This window comes from Monodon monoceros, unplaced genomic scaffold (genome assembly GCF_005190385.1).
Source record: "Monodon monoceros isolate NGI ecotype Baffin Bay Population unplaced genomic scaffold, NGI_Narwhal_1 Super_Scaffold_12, whole genome shotgun sequence".
In the NCBI taxonomy this organism is placed as follows: Eukaryota; Metazoa; Chordata; class Mammalia; order Artiodactyla; family Monodontidae; genus Monodon; species Monodon monoceros.
This window is the reverse complement of record NW_021703768.1, coordinates 110,526,407-110,541,952: the sequence shown is the minus strand read 5'-3', so window position 1 is coordinate 110,541,952 and position 15,546 is coordinate 110,526,407. Positions and strand designations below refer to the sequence as shown.

At 48.3% G+C, this 15,546-nt stretch overlaps 1 protein-coding gene across 1 annotated transcript in view; it reads left to right on the top strand.

The window, feature by feature from the left end:
* The first annotated feature begins 12,130 nt into the window (after nucleotides 1-12,130).
* Nucleotides 12,131-15,546, top strand: part of SHROOM1 (shroom family member 1) — a 7,860-nt gene continuing 4,444 nt past the window's right edge. Inside the window, exon 1 of the mRNA XM_029218933.1 lies at nucleotides 12,131-12,279. The gene's annotated coding sequence lies outside the window, so the exon portion shown is untranslated. The remainder of the gene's footprint in view (nucleotides 12,280-15,546) is intronic.

Sequence of the window (15,546 nt, the reverse complement as noted above, 5' to 3'; positions counted from 1 at the left end):
TGTTCTTAGAGCCCAGCAGTGCAAAGGGCTGTAAGATTTTACCTAATCCCTTTTTATCCCAATATTGCATCTCTTCCCCCAACCTCCGCCATGCCTCTTTGCTTCAACTCTTCTGTATGGAACATGTTTGATTCAACTCTTCCACAAAGTCAACCCCTAGTCTCCTGCTGGGTGGCGGGTGATCCCCTAGCTGCTTGGGGTGGGGGAGTACACACTGGGTCCAACTGTTCCATCTACATGCTCAGGCAATACCCACTTAGTTGTTGCTGGCACGGCTGCCTTCCATAGCACGTGGCATCTTCATTTCCTGAGCTTCCCAGCATTCTCTGCTGTGACTCACCTAGCTTCTCAATGACACCCTCACCCCCTGCAGGTTTAGGTTTCTTTTTTAATTAGCTCTGCTCATTCTTCCAGACAATTTTAATTCCAAAACTTTGTTCACACACCTGCTGTGATCTCCTTACCTGTTCTTTGCCCTATGGGTATATTTGATAATCACTTCTAATGTTAGTGGGAGGGACTAGAGACCAGTGCATGTGCTCAGCTCTCCAAATCAAAAATGGGTACATCTTTAAGCAGCATGTAAAGTCCTTGTTCAAACCTCTGCTTAGAGAAAGTGGGTAAGAAAAAGTCTATTGCAAACTGTAATCCCTTTGTGACCTGAAAAGAACTTTCCACATGTCTCTATTTGATGGCTTCCATAAACTTCACCATCTAATCCTTGTCTAGTCAGTTTTGGTTAAGGAAAGTGGAAGTATGTCTAAAACAGGAGAACATCCAATATTTGGGATGCATACCATATTTAATGTAAAAAAGTACTTCATTAGATACTATTGACTAGCAGGACTAGTATTAACTACCTGCCAATAAATAATCTGAAGTTTTGTCTAAATGTAGGAAAACTGAGTTCAATTGTACCTGTAGAAAAGGGGAATACAAGCTTAAGAGTTTATTAAAGTCGAAATAAAGGTGAATGTGCCTAGCTTCCATTGCATCATTTGCCAGGAAAATTTGTACTTCAAACCTTGCAAATCATTGCATGATTGGAGAAGAAAGTAATCAGGATCGTAAGTTTTCCTTGTGTTCATACCCTTGACCATTACCAGTCTGTGAAATATTTGTAAAGGGCTAAAGCAGGGTTGTGGAGATTAAGGAATCTCGGGGATTTTCTGAGTTGATGTCAGACATTGAGCACTTCCTGGAATTCATGGCTTCATCTTATCCAGCTCCTTCTCCATCAAAACTATAGGCAGATGAGGTAAAAAGAATCCCCAAGAGAGCAGTACTTGGTTTATTCCTACTCATCAGATCATATTCCAGAGAGGACAGTAGGCACGCCCCAGGGAACAGAGCATGAGTTCTGGAACCACCCTGGCTGTAACTTCAGGCAAGTGAGTTAACCTCTGTGAACCTAGTTTCCACATCTGTAAAATGGGGGAAAAACAGTACCTATTTCATAGGGTTGTCTTGTGGATTAACTAAGTTAATACATCTAAAGAGCTTAGAACAATGTCATGCAAATAGACTCTCACTAAGTGCTGCTTTTATTAATACCACCATAACTAAGATGCTCCAAACCTGTGCTGTCCAATACAGTAGTCACTTGCTACGTGTGGCTATTGAGCATTTAAAATGTGGCTTATCAAAACTGAGGTGAGCTGTGAAGGTAAACTACACACCAGATCTCAAAGACTTAGTATGAAAAAATGTAAAACGTCTAATTTTGTTATATTAGTTACATGTTGAATTTATTTGGATATATTATTTATATATATTTAATATATAACATTTATTTCACCTGTTTCTCTTTTACTTTTTAATGTGGCTATTAGATAACTTAAGACTACATTTGTGGCTCATTCTATTTCTCTTGGACCGCACAACAGCCTCTTCCTCATGTGATTTCACTCTAAACTCCACCCTGATATTGCCCCCACCCCAAGGTAGAGCTCCTGACACAAAGTACACAGATTATTCAGTCAACCCTCAGTACGGATGGCGTCCTGCACCTGGATTCGACCCACCTCAGGACGTGCAAACTGTGGATAGGGAGGGCTGATTGTACTACACTGCTTTATATAAGGGACTTGAACATCATGGAGTTTGGTATCCGCAGGGGGTCCTGGAACCAATCCCCTCGATACCAAGGGACGACTATATATTTATCACTTAATCTGGTACAGTTACTCCTCCTAGCTGTCTTTCGAATAATGATACTCGAATGTACTTCTTTCCCACTATGGAACTGCCCAAGCCTGGTAGAATCATTGTTGGTAAAAGGTAAGTCACAGCTCTCACTGACGAGAACAGTGACAACAACTTGAGGAGAGAGGCACAGATTGATATGTACAGAAGCTTGCATTAATTTTTTGTAGCTATCTTTGGAGTATAGTTCTCAGGGGCTGATTATCTGCCCCATCCAAGTCAGAGGAACTGATAAACTCTGTCCACCAGAAAGACCCTGGATCTAGTTCTGCTGACATTCTTTTTCTTAGAAGAAACCACACGTGTGAAGCTGAGAATTACCATGTAGACACACATATGGTGTCAGATTGGAATATGCCTTCACTTAATAGGTCCTGACAATAATTTAGGTATTCTGATTATATTTTCAAGTCAGATCAAAATTTGTTAACAGGTAGCACTAGGCTATATACTTTTTGAAAAAATATATTTATTCATTTATTTTGGCTGCCCCGGGTCTTAGTTGTGGCATGTGGGATCTTTAGCTTCGACACGTGGACTTCTTAGCTGTAGCATGCAAACTCTTAGTTGAGGTATGCGGGATCTAGTTCCCCGACCAGGGATTGAACCTGGGCCCCCTGCATTGGGAGCATGGAGTCTTACCCACTGGACCACCATGGAAGTCCCTAGGCTATATACTTTTGATAGGACTCCTTTTGTATTGCTGCTAAAGACTCTTTTTAAAAAAAAACAAAAAACTAGTAGACTTTAATTCATCCTCAATAGTAATTTCAGTCATGTGACATCCATGCATGTGAATATTGAGACTTGTGGCCCACAGATAAACCTGAGATCTCCTGGCATGCAAGATGGTTTTAGGTCTGTGAGCAGATGGTGCTCTGGGCTAGTGGGTAAATTAGTGCAAGAATACACGAGCTGGGCTTCCCTGGTGGTGCAGTGGTTGGGAGTCTGCCTGCCGATGCAGGGGACACGGGTTCATGCCCCGGTCTGGGAAGATCCCACATGCCGCAGAGCGGCTGGGCCCATGAGCCATGGCCACTGAGCCTGCGCGTCCGGAGCCTGTGCTCTGCAGCGGGAGAGGCCACAGCAGTGAGGGGCCCGCATACCGAAAAAAAAAAAGAATACACGAGCTTTCTTTCTGCATTTAGTGACACACACTTAAAATGTCAGAGAGGTTACAGCCCTTAGTAAAGACCATTTCTTGCTTATATATGAATATCTTGAGCAAGAATGGGCCAATGTCGCAACAACTGTTAACTCTGTGTACATTGTGCAGCCATAGTACATACACATACAGAGAGAAAAATTCACATACCCTACAATTCATCACTTCAAAGCATACACTTTAGTGATTTTTAGTATACTCACAAGGTGGTGCACCTATCACCAATATCTATAATAATTCCAGAATATTTTCATGGTCCCCAAACAGAACTTCATACCAATTAATACACACTCCCCACACCCACTCCTCCTCTAGCAGCCACCAATCTGTTTTCTGTCTCTATATATTTGCCTCTTCTAGACATTTTGTGGGGTTTTTTGTTTTTTTAATTTGGTTGCTCCAGGTCTTAGTTGTGGCACGTGAGATCTTTAGTTGCAGCATGTGAACTCTTAGTTGCGGCATGTGGGATCTAGTTCCCTGACCAGGGATAGAACCCAGGCCCCCTGCATTGGGAGCATGGAGTCTTAGCCACTGAACCACCAGGGAAGTCCCAATACATGGTCTTTTTGTCTGTCTTTTTGCTTCCCCTTAGCATAATGTTTTCAAGATCCATGCTTGTTGTAGCATGTATCAGTACTTAATTTCTTTTTATGGCTAAAGAATATGCCATAGTATGGATATGCAACATTTTGTTTATCCATTCATCTGTTGATGGCCATTTGGGTTGTTACCACTTTCTGGCTATTATGAATAATGGTGCTATAAACATTCATGTACACATTTTTTGCATGAAACATATGTTTTCAGTTCTCTTGGTTATATGCCTAAGAGTGGACTTGCTGGCTCATATGGTAACTATGTTTAATTGTTTGATGAACTGACAAAATGTTTCCAAAGCAGCTGCACCATTTTACATTCCCAGCAGCAGCGCGTGAAGATTCCAATTTCTCTACATCCTTGCCAACACTTAATGTCTGTCTTTTTGATTATAGCCATTCTAGTGGCTGTGAAGTGGTACCTTGTGGTTTTGATTTGTATTTGATGTTGAGTATCTTTTCATGTGCTTATTGGCCATTTGTATATCTTCTTGGGGGAGATGTCTTTTCAAATCCTTTACCCATTAAAAAAACTGGATTGTCTTTTTATTGTTGAATTGTAAGCTGTTTAGCATGCTAAGGTGAATCTAATTTAGATAAAGCCCTCACTGCTCCAGGAAGACCAGAGGGTTGCAGTTTGGCTTCATTTTTAATTCTTTTCAGGCACTTACTACATTTTCCAAAAGAACCTCTGTTCACAGACTGTGAACTAGGACTTATTGCCATCACTAGTAAAGATTATTAATCTACTTCTAAGAACCAGTGCAAAGGATTTGAAAACCCAAATGAACTCTTAGAAATCCTTGCTTCCATCCATGGCAGCAGCTTCCAGACCTCTGTTTGCTGTGCTCAAGTTAGTGACTGAAGCAGTCTACTCTGAAAAGAAAGTAGCCCCTTCTAATATGGTAAGTGACATCGTTTAGTTAAAACCACCAACAGGAGAAAGTGAAAAAAAGAAAGGTAAACTTTAAAGCGTGCACACACACTCTAATCACTGAGTCCTGGGGACCAAGGCCATCCTTAGGATATTGCTATCAGCTGTGAATTCACAGAATAGAGGAGTGACTCAGATGTTCACGTGGGGTCAGGTCTCCCACTTGCATTCATTCAACAATCACTGATAGTAGTTCTGAGCCTGGTACTGCCAGGCATGGTCATTTCCTTCAAGAGTTCACAATCTGCTTTATGGGGCAGACACACAAGTAAATGAGTATATATTCTACAATATAATGTTAGGTGCAGCAGGGAACAATGAACTCTGCCTAGGGATAACAAGGATGTTCCACCGAGGAGGCGGCACTTGGCTCAAGGGTTGTATAACTCAGCGTCACGATGGGTCCTTCCCACGGACGTTTGCTAGTAGGAAAGGGAAGAAAAGAAGAAGCTTCAGCATATGCCGAACCCTCTATGGGAGGTGGCTATGGGACGGGAGCCTATGCTTCAGGGTCTCCAGCCAGGCCCACTCTGGCCTGACATCAGCTTAGTCTTTTGGTTCATGCTGGTGCTTAAAAAATAAAAATAAAAAAAAACAGGTAGAATCCAGGTCAACTCTCTTTAGTGTAGGAATAGGAAAAAGCAACCGATCTCCAAATTTTCTTGTCTTTGATTTTATGTTTATCAAGGGAAATCTTGTTTTCATTTTCATAGCAAATGTATGACTTTGAACCAGGAACTTGTCTGCCTTGTATTTCTCCTGCGCTGCTTTATCCTGTTTCCTGAGTTGCTAGTTTTGAGCTTGTGTAAGCCTTGTTAGAGGATCTCCAGACACATCAAAGGGCAGGGACTGCATCCCCTTAGCCCCAGAGCAGCTATGGGAGGTCTCTCTTGCCCTCTTGCCTAGCGGTTGCTTCTTCCAAGGAAAGAGTACCTCTGAACACCCAAGTCTGCCCAGATTTTCCTCCAGTCTAACACTGGCATCCCAGTATTAAAAGGTGTCTTGGGGTTTCCCTGCTGGCGCAGTGGTTGGGAGTCCGCCTGCCGATGCAGGGGACACGGGTTCGTGCCCCGGTCCGGGAGGGTCCCACGTGCCGCAGAGCTGCTGGGCCCGTGAGCCATGGCCGCTGAGCCTGCGCATCTGGAGCCTGTGCTCCGCAATCGGAGAGGCCGCAGCAGTGAGAGGCCCGTGTAACGCAAAAAAAGTACTAAAAAGGTGTCTTGGCTCTATATCAGAAACTTCTTAGGTTCAGGCAGCAGCAGCAACCAGCTCTTAAACTCAAAAAAGGGATGCATTGGAAGGAGGTCTGGTGGCCCACAGAACTGACTAAAAGGCGGGAGGACCAGCCTATGAAAATAGACAGGAACCAAAGGAGGCTGGATAGCAAGATCAGGAGACAGGTTAGGACCACCACTATACACACCCCCAACTCCTGATGGTTTCTCACCTGTCCCTACATCACTATGTCACTCACATGAGAGTCCCAGTCCCTGGCAGGAGCATCACATTGGTCAAGCCAGGTTGGAAGGCTTGCACTGTGGTAAGCTGGCTTTCAAGTGGGAGGAGGGGCTCTGTCTCCCCAAGACCTACACAATGTGCGTTCCCCCAGGAAGGAAGAGTTCAGATGCCCACCACGGCCCTGTCTGGGGGAGCAGTAAGCAAAGCTTAGGAGAGGACCAACACTCATTGGAGATCTCTGGTGTATAAACCAATCCTTAGAGATAAAATTGAGGCTGGGATTTAGTCAAGATTGTCTTCCCTACAAGAGAAGCTGAAGTGAGGAATTATAACTAACATCTTTTTTTTTTTTTTAATTTATTTTTGCCGTGTTGGGTCTTCGTTTCTGTGCGAGGGCTTTCTCTAGTTGTGGCAAGCGGGGGCCACTCTTCATCGCGGTGCGCGGGCCTCTCACCGTCGCGGCCTCTTGTTGCGGAGCACAGGCTCCAGACGCGCAGGCTCAGTAGTTGTGGCTCACGGGCCCAGTTGCTCCGCGGCATGTGGGATCCTCCCAGACCGGGGCTCGAACCCGTGTCCCCTGCATTAGCAGGCAGATTCTCAACCACCGTGCCCCCAGGGAAGCCCCCTAACACCACTTATTGATGGTCTCCTGTGAGCCCACTGCTGAGTATATCTGATGAAATCTCATTTAATCTTTACCTGCCAAACATATAGTAGTATCCATTTTACAGATGAGGAAATGAAGGTTCAGGAAGGTTGGGATATCTCCAGGGTCATACTGGCATTCACACTTAGGTCTGCCAGGCTGTGGACTCATGCTCGTTTTCTCACTGCTGGTTTTCTTATACCTGGGATACAGTGAACTGGAGAACAGCTCCCTGTCCTCCTTTTTTAAACTTCTCTAATGCTTCCCTTGAAGCACAAAAAGCTGTCAACTAGACTGTGTGTGTGTGTATGTGTGTGTGTGTTGTCACAGTCACTCCTGGCAGGGTCCCCAAAACTCATGAACCATGATGGATGACAGACATACGCACCCTCAGGTTTTAGAACAAAGTCTCTTCCATGTGAGTAACTGACCAGACACATCAGTTAAAATCAGCAAGATTTTCTCAGTGAATGTTAAGAACATGCATTGTCTGCTTCCATAGCCAATGACCAAAATCCATCCCACGTACATGTGGCATGCTGTGACCCAGTCCTGCACTAATGCTTCTGTGTGCAGCCTGAGGCCCAGAGTTCTAGAGTTAGAGTGGCCTCCCGTTGCAAATGCTGATCAGATGACTCCTTGGTGAGCAGAGACCTGGTGGATTTAGCTCAAACAGAAGGCAGTTTTAGGAGAGGAGCCTTTGGAGACCATCTTATCCCTTTTATAGTGCCTGAACACAGAAGGGGCAGTTTGGCCATTCCCAGGCTTGAGCCAACTGTTGCCCTCCCTGGGGATGCTATTGGGGGTCTTGTTCATAGTCTTGAGTTTCTTTCTATTCTTGGGGACCAAAATGAAGCATAAGAGACATTTTTCATCTGGGTCCTGGGAGGCCAGCAAAGCAAAGTGGAAAAGCTCACTTGGTTACCACTTATGTGTCTTGAGTCCACTGGAGTAGGTAGAAGAGGAGAGAGGCCTGCATCCAGCTATCTCCTTGAATGTCTCTTGGCCAGGGATGTGTCGGTAACATCTGAATGAGGGAGGACCAGGAGGATGGAATGGTCCCAGGCCTGAAGTGCGGGGCAAGGCTAGAGAAGAAAAGCTGAGTTCTTATGGCCAGATCAAACAGAGGCTGAGGAGTCACCCAGTGTCTGTAGGGAAAAGGTGATATATGTGGACTCAGTAGGAATGTGACTGCCCAGCATTCCTTCCCGGGAACTGCTGATCTCAAAGGGAACTTTGGTTCAATCCCTGGGACATCCAGTCCCTACCCAGGCTCACCCAGAGGCCTTCCTGCCAGATGCCCCCATAGAAGAGGGGGTGCTCCATTCTCCCTGTACTTTTTCTTGTGGCTGCCTTCCTATTTATAGGAACAAGTGTGGTGAATTCATTGCATAATTAAAAAGAAAACAAACTTGCTCTAAGGGAACACTTACAATTTAAGTAGACACTTGTGTAAAAACAATGATTCGTGCTTTGTTGGATCTCCAAAAATAGACAACATGATTCACTGAATGATTTCTGGCCTTTAGTGTATTTTAACCTATACATGACAGTCTCTGAATTATCAAGACAGCTATGTAGTTACTGTCTACAAGAAAGAAACATCTTTTGCCTCAACCACAGGTTATAAATTCACTGCTACCACAAACAAAGTCAAAAGACACAAACTTGGGAAAATATTTGCCACATATTAAAAAAAAAAGTTAATTGCCTTAATATATAAAGAGATCTTACAAGTCAATAAAAAAGACCAATAATTTGATAGAAAAATGGGCAAAGAAAGTTGACAGATGACAGAAGTTAATACAAATGGCTTTTAAATGTACAAAATGATATGCAATTTTATATATAAAAAAGAAATATAAATTAAAACATATTATTTTCACCTTTCATATTTCAGAGGTCAAAAGTCTGCTAATGTACTGTGTTAGTGAGGATGTAGGAAAATGGGCACTCTCATATATATTAATGGGAATACAAATTGGTACAAACTCGTTGTAAGAAATTTGAGATTAACCAAATTTGAAAATTTACATACCCTGTTACAGTTATCTATTACTGTTTAACAAACTACCCCAAAACTTAGTGGCTTTCCCGTTTACAATTATTTTGCTTGTGAAATTGAGGAAGGGCTAGGTTGGGTGGTGGTTCTCTGACCCGTATGTCAGCTGAACTCTCCCAGGCCTGGGAAAGTACTGAGATAGAGGGGCACAGGCATGTCTTTTTATGTAGTAGAAAAACATGATTAATATGTGCATGTGTCCATCTTCTCCATGGCCCCTGCTCCCCAACTACTGCCACCACTAAAGGAGACTCCACTTGGCAGCAGTTTCGTCCCCTTCCTCCCCTCTAAGTTTCTTTGGGCTTTTGCAATAATGAAATGCCCTCCAGTCAAAGACCCTGAGGAACACACCAATAGTTGAAAAAAATGGAGTGTATTACTTGTTACAGTGAGGGGAACACACAGGATGGGGAACCATGGAGCATCTTGGTAAGAGGGCCTTAGAGAGGACTTACAGGACTTGGGCTTGTATTAGTGATTTTGGAGAGAATTAAAGAAGCAGGACTTTTCTCAGTGTTTGATGCTGTCGGGAAGCAAGAGTAATTCTATGATTGGGTATCTTAAATCTTATCTAGAAAAAGGAATAACTAAAGCAAAGTTAAAGCTGCAGTTGGCAAGGAAACAGCACTGGCATATTATCCAGGATAGAAAGACATTTGGTCATTTTTGGGACTTGGACAACGTTCATGGTTTGTCTGTGTTTGGATATGATTACAGAATGGTCTTAATTTTGTCTTGACCCATCATGGTTACAGATGGCCTTGTTGATGTCCTGTGAAATTGTTTATGTGCAACAGGAGAACTCCAAGGCCTTGGCTGTGAATGTCAGATCAACTTCTACAACACCAAGGCCTAGCTGATAGTCCCAGGCCAACATCCAGATGTCAGGGGCTGTTTCTCTTTCTCAGACGAGAAGAAGAGGCAAGCAGAGAAATGGGTGGGCGGGATTTCAGTTTTGGAGGAGTTCGGCAGAGAGTTTCTGCGGCGTGTGCAACAGAAATAAGGGGGCGGGAGGAGGAGCGGGTTAACAAGAATTGCTGTGGACACTGTGTCCACTTCATGGTTGTCAAGAAATATACTTTTTAAAAATATAAATTAAAATCTTGAACAATTTTGAATTGGCTTTTGGTTGCTGGATTGTGTTCCCTCTATTGTAATACTGCTCTGAGACCAACAATGCGGATCGGGATCTTAAAAGGGCAGGTGTTCAAAGCCAAGAAGTTCTGAGCCATTGTCTTAAGAGTCCAGAGCTCCAGCTCCAGCTGAAGCTGATGCCTGGGTCAGGATGGTGTTTGAAGAAGAACCAGAGCCAGGAGGGTGCCAATCAGAAGCCAGGCTCAGGTGCCTGCTGCCTCCATCCCCTAGAAGATCCAAGCATTCAGAGTTCCCCAGGCTCTTAGTGCCCCCAGAAAGTGGCAGCCTTGACCCCCGGTCTGGGTTTCTGGGTCCTGGTTATTACCACAACAAATCTTGTCAGCCGAGGATGCCAAGATAGGGGGATATGGTCCCTGCCCCCAGGCATGATGATTCTGTGGGAGAGTGAGGGCAACCACAGCAATAGCTGGGGCTCCATGGCATGTGGGATCCTCCCGGACCGGGGCACGAACCCGTGTCCCCTGCATCGGCAGGCGGACTCTCAACCACTGCGCCACCAGGGACGCCCAAGGGAAGGGAGCATTTCTTCGCAGAGCCAGTATCCATAGGATAAAGTTTTGGGAAGCGGAGGTAAGGAAGGCTGAGGACAGAGCAGTGAGGAATGCACAGTGACAGATGAATTCAGAGCATTCTTTGGAGCCTGGAGATCCCCAAAGGTGAAAACCTCAAGAGCCGGACTCTATGGCTGGCGTAAACCCTATCGAGGCCACAGGGGATATGCATAGTTCAGCACCTAAAGGACCCACTGAGGGTAGAGGGAGTGAACACAGACGTCAGCAGAGCCTCCCCTCTCCTTCCCTTCCTCTCCCTCCCCTTTCAGGTGGCTGGCCGGAAGGGCCCAGACTATGTGGCGTAGGGGGAGAAATGAAAAGGAAACGGGCAAACATGGGAGAAGAAGAGCCCACACTGGGAATCAAAGAGCTGGAAGAGTTCTGGAAATGGAGTATCTGGAGGGACAGTTGGTCAAGGGATGGTGCATTAGCATCCGAACTGTACTCAGAGGGACAAGGACAGTGGCGGGTCTGCTTACTTGGCCAAACTTTCTGAAAGGAATGGGGTGCCCGTGTGGGCACCCGGCCTGGGCTTTCCCACATAAGGGGTGGCCTGGACCCTCGGGGCTCGGGCCCGCGCGCTACCGGCGGTAAGAACGCGCTGGGCGGAGGCGGGCGGGCGAGCGCCTTGGTGGCCCTTCCCCTACTTTCCAGCTTCTTCAGCTGGAGCAAGAGGTCTGTGCCTGGCGGGGTAACGAGCGTCCAACCCCTGGACCCAGGTCTAGGCCGGCAAGCGGACACTACGAAGGGGCGGGCGGCTCCCGGGGCAGCGCCGCCGTTCCGCGCTCCCGCCCCCGGGAGCCGGACGTGGCGCCTCCCCCGCGGCAGCCGGAGCCTGGAGGTGGGGTCGGGAGCCCGAGGCCGGGACTCTGATGTCACCGCGCGGCCGCGGGCGCCCAGCAGCGCGTCTCGGGTTGGAGCTCAGGTACTCGGTGAGGCCGCGGGGCCGGACGGCCGGGAGTGGGCGGCGGAAACGCCCTTCCCGGGGGCGGCAGAGCGAGCCCCACCGCTAGGAGCGGGTGGGGTAGCTGGGGCGCCGCGGAGCAGCCCGCGCGTCGTTGGGTCTGGAGGGGTTGGGCTCCGCGCGGAGTCTGGTCTGCGCGAGTCAAAGCCCTGCGCGCTTGGCCCCTTCGCAGAGGGGTGGGGGGCGCAGAGCCGGCAACAGCGGGAGCTGCTGGGGAGCGCGCCCGGGGGACCCGAGCACGCAGTGGGGTCTCACCCTGCAACCTCCGGCTCCCGCCTTTCGACCGCGCAGCCACTGGGGTATCCTGGCCTCTCCGGTCCACGATCGCGCGGTTCCCTCCGCGTGTTCTGAGCCCTCCTTCCCCGACGGTGAACCCAACCAACAGGAAAGGCCGAGAAATGCGCCAGCCAGGGGCCATCCGCTCTCCCAGCGTCCCCGAAGCCTCGCTCTCCAGCCGCACTGCGTGACTCTGTCGCCCCCTGTGGCCGCCAGGCCTGCGCCTCTTTCCTCCCTGGAGCGCCTCGACTCAGCTTGAAGCCCCAGGTATGTGGTACGATCTCGACCGCGGCTTCCTCTCCCCAAGCGCCGCCAGCATCCCGCGTTTCCTGACCGTGGCACAGAGCTAGAGTCTACGGAGACTCTACATGTGGGCGGGAGCGAGCTGAGAGCAGACGCTTCGCGACGTGAGCTGTGGTGCTGACAGGCCGGGAGAATGGGGTGCCGGAGGGAACTGGGAGAGCCACGGAACTTACCAAAATGCCTGCCCTTCTAGACCTGGTCTGGAGTGGTGGAATTCAAGACACGGCCCAGGACCTAGAAACTCAGTCCGGCAGGGAGACTGCCGTGCAGGCAGCGAGGCAGTCTCCCTGCCGGACCATCCAGGTGGGGTGGCCTGGACAACCTCTCCATAAGAGAGGTCAGACGTGAGGTGGCCTTTGGGAAAGATATGATTTAATTCCTGATCATTGTTGATCATTTGAGGTTGTCTGCCTTTCTGGTCACCTTACCTGGATCTGTTTCCGTTGCCTTTGTGTGATTTTACCCACTGGAAGCTGTCTTCATGGATTTCCCCAAGAACCTCTAATTAAAAACCTGGGTCTGCTTTCTTGCCTGGTCCAACCTCTCTCCTGAGGTCCAGACACACATCTCAACTTACCACCTGCTTGCCAGACTTGCCACAAACACTACAAAGCCCACAGGCCCCAGACTGAGCACTGGATCCCTTGGCTAGTCCCCGTCTCAGCTTCCTCATTCCTGGGACCGGCACCTCCACCTCCCCAGCCCCTAGCTCTGAACACGGAAGTCATCCTTGTCTCCTTTTCCTCTCTTGCTCTTTGATTCAGGTGATAAGTTTATCGCAAATGACCCCAATACCGCATGACCCCAATCTGGTGGTTTTCTAGCAGGGATTTCACACTGCTCCCCCTACTCTGACGAGGCTTGGCAAAAGGTTCTTTGAGTTCTAGCCTCTGGACTTACATTCAATGCAGGCACTGGCTCTGCAGCCCAGCCCACAGTTGACACTAATGCTGATGCTAGGGCTTCTGGGGTGTGGCTACTCCCAGCCACAAGGACTGGCTGAACTGCAAGAGGCTCCCTGCAGCCAGACAAGTGTGAAAGCTCTTTGCTCTTTGGGCTGAGGCCCCAAAACACACTAAAGGAGCTGGACCCTCCTGGCATAACAGGTTCTACAAAGGGCACAGTGTGAGCATCCTGCATGGGTATCAGGTGCTTGGGTTACCACTGCAAAAGCATCCTCGAGACAAGTTAAGGTCAATAAGAAAATGTACACACATTTTGGTTATCCATCTGAGCTGTTTTTAATTGGTGAACTCAGAATCCTTTATCAGTCAGTAACTCACAAATAAGATAGGATTGTCAAGGCCTTTTTTGAGGAAACATCTTTGTATTAGAACAGTTACCCATGCCTATAGATGCAGCGAAAGTCAAGAATGGGTGGCATGAGCCAGGGTAAACAGTGCTCCCAAGCTGGGCTCAGAAGGATAGGAAGAGAGAGAGCTATTGTCTGGGTGGCTAGGGGGAGTTACCAAGAGGAGGTGACTGTCCTCCCAGGGGCTGCTACTCAGAGCAGCTTCTTGTCTTTCTGAAGTTCAGAGAGTATAAACTACTTTGCAGAAATGATCCCCAAGCCTGAGTGAAGACCAACCTGCAGGCCTGGCCTTAATGGGCTCAAAGATGCCTCCAGGTGGGTGATGTCAAGATGTTCTGGTACCAGGTCAGCTGAGATCCCCTCCTGGGAATGTTGGAGGTACCGCTTCGCCCTTTTAGGAAACATCATATCCTCCCTCCACTAACCTCCCTACCTGCCCTATCCAGCAATCTGTAGCATCTGGGGTCTCAGGGAATGGGGTAGAGGGTGATCCTGAGCTCCAAAAAGTGTCTAGAGGCTCACATAAGTCTGTTTTTCAGTTTCCACCCAACTGTGGGCCACCCTCCTCTGCAATCCCAGCCAAGCAGCTCAGGAAAGGCAAGCCCGCCCCCCACCCCACCCCCAAAGTCCCTATAGCCCATAGGGAGCCTTCAGTTCCCAAGACTCAAAGCTGCTTTCACCCCTGACCCAGGCACACCTACCTAGCTCCTCCCCTTGCTCCCCCTCCTGCCACTGGGGAAGTATTGATTTCTGGCCATTCCTGTTCCAAGCTGTGCTTGCCTGCTCTTTTGGTTCCTAATAACCTGAGTAACCTGGTCAGCGTCCATGGGTGGCAACTGCCTCACCCATTCTGTCCCCTTTCTCAAAAAGACTAATAGGGAGAGAAAAGTGGGTAGAAGCAAAGAAGCCCTCAACCTTCTCCACCAAAGCCACCCCCATCTACTCCCTGAAAGGCTGCTCCTTTCCTTGTCATTCAACAAATACTTAACATCGACTACATGCCAGGCTCCGAGGGTGCAGAGATGAGTAAGTGCAGGGCCTGTCCTCAGGAAGCTCAGGGGTGGGAATGGGGAGAGGGAATCAAAGCAAGCCAACAATCACAATGCAGGGCGATGAGTGCTGTGATGCAGGAAGCTCAGGACACTGTAGGGATCCCAAAGGGTCAGGAGACCTCTAAGCTGCGCCCTATAGGAGGAGCAAGAGTGGCAGGACAAAGAGGGGGTGAGCCTGTCATTCCTAGACAAAAGGCAGAGAGTCTCCCAAACAGGGGCCATATTATCCTGGAATCTGCCAGTATTTTGAAGGGATGGGGGCGATTGTTTCCCATAGTGGAGGCTGGGCTTTGTTGGAGGCTCAGGCCCCTGGGGGCTGGGGGTGAACTGGCTTTCAGCAGGGTTTGCTTCTAGGAAATTGATTCTGGCTGCAGTAAGCTTGGAGGCAGGCCCAGATTCCAGGCAGGGCTCGCTGCCTCTTACCAGCTGTGTGCCTCTGGGCAAATCATTCCCCCTTCAGAACTTCAGTGTCCTCATCTGTAAAATGCAGACAGCAGTTGTGCAGTTCAAGACAAATATTTATTCAAAGCACCTGGAATATAACTGGCCCAGAGGGAGGGAGGAAGGCTGTGAAGCTGCCCCTGCCACCTGACCTGGGTCTTTCCCCCTCCTTTCTGGTCTCCCCTGTGATCTCAGATCGTTCTTGACCATTGTTTATCAGGGAAAGATCACATGGAGAAGCTAACAAAGCAGCCAGGAAGCAGCCAGGGTGGGACAGGGTTGGGGAGGGCAGGAGCATGGGTACATTCTCAGAGCTCCAGGAGGTGCCAGGGTAGAAGCCGGGGCTGCGGGCCAGAAGAGCCCCAGCGGGGGATGCGCTAGTCGCTAGTTCCTTCCCCTGAGCTAAGGCCCTCAATCTCCAGAGCT